Below are 4,814 nucleotides of genomic sequence, written 5' to 3' on the forward strand. Positions count from 1 at the left end.
CCCCAGAAAGATTCCTGGTACTCATTTCTGTTAGAGGCTGAGTAGACCACAAGTCCATAGTACGACTGGCAGGATTAGGTCAATTGGAAAAAAAAAACTAATGACCTCATCGGGAACCGAACCCGCGATCTTCCAGCTTGTAGCATAGTGTTTCATCAAGCTACGCTACCGCGTGCCCCAAGAAAAGGCCGAAGCATATGAAATAATAAATAAAGAAATATGACCCCCTCATGCTGTAAAAGCGTCAGTAATCTCAGAAAAAGTGCATCTCCCACAGTAAAGGCACACTTTCATCAGTGGATGGGCACAGATGTGGCAAGCCAGGGATTGCAGTCAATGAACTGTTCACATGTTTTCACCATAACTGTGAATCGCTTTGTTTCCGGATCATCTTGTGCTGTTACCGGTTTCCTTACGTCCAGCACTTTATGAAGGCGAAAAATATGATCTTGCTGAAATCTGGTATCGCTGCGGAACAAACAAATAACAGCAAACTCCATGGTTTTAGTCCGTAAGCGAACTATACCGAACGAGCGGCCGCCGTTTGTCGGCGAAGTTAATGCCAAATTAGCGGATAGACGGTGTCTCGTGGACAGCGCAACGGATCCCCACGACCGCTAATTTCGGTTTTCTAGACCGGAGCAGCTATTTCCTTGAAATAACCACTCAATTATCCTCACGAGGCTGAGTGGTCTCCGTTCCAGACCCATTACTTCTCAGAAAATCTGGTAACGCCGGGAATTGAACTCGGGAGCTTGAATCTGTAGCCAGAAACTCTGACCTCTAGACCACAGTGGAACTGGGTCAGTAAATCAAACACGATCTCACTTTTTGAAACTCAAGTTCATCTCATTTCCCAGAATCAATATGCTATTAGATCTGAATACTTTTAGCTTGAGTTTTATTTCCTGAATGCAAGTGCATTTGCTTCTCGAAATCACGACGCGGTTTTTTCATTTACTTGAATGAGATCTCAAATTCTGGAAGCAAGTTCATCTGATATTGTGGAATGTAACGGAATTGTCTCAGTAATTCAATCTTGATTACGCATTGTTAGAGCCAGTTTTGTACATGCTTCTACCTCAGAGCAAATCTCATCATTGTGACGTCTGTTGCTTTCAGTATTTCTGGATCACGTGTGATTCGCGTCTAGGAGTTTTAAGTGCATTCGCTCTCACATACGAAAAAATGTAAGGTCAATTAGCTTACAGTCAAAGCAGATAAGCATGTTTTCTTTAGTTTGTTAATGTTATGCGTTTGGACTGTGTACGCATATTCACGACCAGTGAGTAGACGTGTATAGCTGAAGTGCAATATTCTCTCTTGACACCATCACAGAAGAATGGAAGATAAAAATGGAATAGTTTCTAATTCTACTCGTTCATTAGGTCTCTTCTTGCAAGCCATATTGAAACGTCTATGTATAACACAGTCCGTCAATAATGCAACAATTTGTTCCTCTTTCCTTCCATTTTCACTTTTAACACATGTGAAGACAACACCACACAACAACGCACAGATTGCAGACGTAACAGAACAGCGGGCTAGCGAACATAAAAACAAGCTGCTGCAATAAAACTCCTGGAGATAAACACACGAGTATAGTTCTAAACCAGTGGACCACGCACCTTCTGAGGTAGAATAGAGTTTCACAAAAAATAAGTAACATTTGTTAATAGAAAATTTTATTGGATTTTATTTTATTACATTAAGTGGACTACACCGCGCGAGTTTAGCGCATATCGGTACAAGCTTCATCGCTTGCGTGGGTGGAAGCGTCACACATTCGGTGGGATTTACGTGGAACGTCTCCTTCATAAAATTCCTCCAGAGCAGTAAGGCCTAGCGCACACATGCAATTTTTAGTTGGCCGATAGTTGGCCGATAGTTGTGCACGATCGTTGATGCCCAACGACTGTCGAGGGACGTGCGCACACATACAATTTTTAGTTGGCCGATAGTTGGGATTCGAGTAGAATTTTGTGATTCTGTAGTAAAAGCCTGTTGCGTGCTGCATAATTACATCCGGCAGAAAGACGGTGTTCACTTTATGGATACAGTGTATGAGTGCCCACTTGAAAGTATTCCTCCTTACGGAGTTCGCGGAAATTTATTTGGACTATTTCGCTTCTTATTTTACTTCCCCTCAAGGAGCAAAGTGTAAGTTCATTTCAAAACTTGTTACATCTTAAACAATTTTCAGAACTGTATGATCACTTATTATGTAAGTCATTACACTCATTACACTTCAGTAACAATTGTCAAGGAAATAAAAATTGATCATGCTAAAAATATTGTGTGTAATATATTACAGAAAACTTTTGAAATAAACAGAAGTAATTGTACTATATGGCATGCACTGTCTTCGCTCGCTCGGAAGCCGGGATCGTGGGTTCGAATCCCACAAAGGGCATGGATGTTTGTGTGCGTTTTTCTGTGTTTGTCTACAGGTAGAGGCCTTGCGACGAGCTGATCACNTGTATGTAATTTATGAAGATTATAACTACCTAAAGTACAGATAATTACGTTCAGTTTTTTTCTCTTCATGAGCCAAACCATTCCTGTTTTCAATCAAAGCGGTACACACCTCTTCCCACAACTTCTTCTTATAATTAATATCAGAATATTCTTTACACGATTTTAAATAAAGAGCTGGCCTTTTCTCCACTTCTTCTATAAGCTTTCCGATGCTTTGATCCCACATGTTGCAACTAGAGGAACTAGAGCGAGCGCGAAGACAGGCAGGAAAAGACACAGCTTGTTGACTGAAGGTCAAATCGTGCCCGATTTCCAGTTGTATGTGTGCGCCCTCCCATAACAGCTCATGTACCCCGGCGTCTTCACCAACAGTTGGGTCGGCGGGCAGTTGAGGTAGAGCCCAACTGACCACCGACTGTTGGAACAACTGTCGTTATGTGTGCGCACTCCCATTAAACGCAGTGGTTCTCGGCGAGGTGCCCGACTATCGGCCAACTATCGGCCAACAAAAAATTGCATGTGCGCGCTAGGTCTAAGAGTTACTTACCTGTCCTTTGGGCGGCCGCAGTTTCTAAGCAGAACCTATAGACTCTGACTGCGTCACTGCCGAGACTTGAATTAACTGGAAAAGGTGAAAGTGGCCCGGCATGTATATTGGACTAGCAGGAATCGCAGTGTCTCGCAATTTACGTAACTCCGTACTCCGAGTTCGAATTTATGAGTCTTTCACGGCGCACGCCTCACCGTGGTCTGGTACCCCTTCCAGAATTCCTATCCCACAACTTCGGAGTGGAACAAGGCTGGAAGAGGCCTAAGTCGGTGGTATATGCAATCAGTTTTTATTCTTTGTGTGTCTTGGGTGGTGTGAGACTGAGTCCACTCGATACGTCGGCCTATTGTACCAGCCACGAATGAAAGATGATAAGGGTGGAGCAGTCGGTGGAATGAAAATTGGCAGAGGAAACAGAAGTACTAAGAGAAAATTTTCCCCAGTGCCAATTTGTCCATGACAAATCCCCCATGACCTGACCTAGGCTCGAACCTGGGCTACGAACCGCCTGAGCTATGTCACGGACTATATGTAAGTAAATGTTACAAATTCTTGTAAGATTTGAGGTTTTCACGCTGTGACTACGAAGAATGCAATTTTCTAACTAGTTCTTGTTAGTGTTACCCTTGCAACGGGTTCCCATGATAGTCGGTAACCCGTCGTACTTTGAAATTTCTCCATTATATGTGAAAACTATAAAAGAAGAGCGTCCAAACGCGGCGTCTCCGGTTCTATCCCAAGTGCTGTAATGTGGGATCTATGCTCGACAATGTGTCGTTGGGGCTGGTTACATCCAAGTTCTTACGTTTCCTCTACCAATTCTCTTTCACCGACTGCTCCGCAGTCATTATCAACCTATCATCCGATGTAGCGTCGTTACATGACAGCCTATAAAAATGAAGGGTCACTCTATCGCAATGCTCTCGGTGCAACAGAGCGCTAAACATAGCCTGTCGCTACAAATTCCTACTGCTACGTCTTGTACTGATAACATTCCAACAGATTCACTCTACCGTTATCAGTTTTCTTGACAACGCTGAGCCGTCTAATTACGTCATGCACTATTATTTCTTCGTATTTACTGGCAGGGCCTCCCTTGCTGGACAGGTCAAAGCGTAGGCAGCAGACGAAGAGAGACACCAAAAACCAAAAACTGATGCTGGAAGCAGCGTCATCAGCAGCGACTTGAAGCACAGAGCAAATGATGCTCGAGATGGTTCAATTTCGTATTGCAACAGGCGTGACCAGAGTGGTTTGAACGGCTGCTGTACTGCGATGTGGAAAGCAAATGGAAAATCTACCACATTATCACTTTTCCTGGATGGTATCTTTCCAGAAACAGAGACACCATGTATGCTAACCAGAAGACGAGGAAGAAGATGCTGGATGACCTTGGGGACAGAAGAGGATATTCTCATTAAAAGGAGAAAGCTCTGGATCGCGTTAAGTGGAGGAACTGTTTTGGGAGAGACTGTGGACCTGTCGTCTGACATTACTGATGAATGATGAATTCTTTTATTGGACACTTCATGTTTCGACCTAACTGGTCATCTTCAGGTGTTCAGGTTGTTATGGTAAAGGATTCTGCTGCTCACTGCAATGCTGTTCTCTTTTCCTCCTCTTGCAATTGCCTCTGGCTATTTAGGTCATCACCAGGGCCCGGATTTTGATGACATGTCATCTTTTTTCTTGTATCCTATGCGATGCTCTTAAATATATAAATCTCGGATATGAGCTGCTGGTTACAGAAATGTAAATTTTATATGTAATTTTTTGTCATTTTTAG

General features: G+C 43.2%; 1 protein-coding gene across 1 annotated transcript in view; it reads right to left on the minus strand.

Annotated features, from left to right (window-relative positions):
• Nucleotides 1–2,574, minus strand: part of LOC111864294 (cytochrome P450 4C1) — a 50,275-nt gene extending 47,701 nt beyond the window's left edge. The window contains exon 1 of the mRNA XM_033751387.1: nucleotides 2,508–2,574. The gene's annotated coding sequence lies outside the window, so the exon portion shown is untranslated. The remainder of the gene's footprint in view (nucleotides 1–2,507) is intronic.
• Between the last annotated feature and the right edge of the window lie 2,240 nt (nucleotides 2,575–4,814).

The sequence above is a fragment of the Cryptotermes secundus genome, unplaced genomic scaffold (assembly GCF_002891405.2).
Source record: "Cryptotermes secundus unplaced genomic scaffold, Csec_1.0 scaffold156, whole genome shotgun sequence".
NCBI classification, from domain to species: Eukaryota; Metazoa; Arthropoda; class Insecta; order Blattodea; family Kalotermitidae; genus Cryptotermes; species Cryptotermes secundus.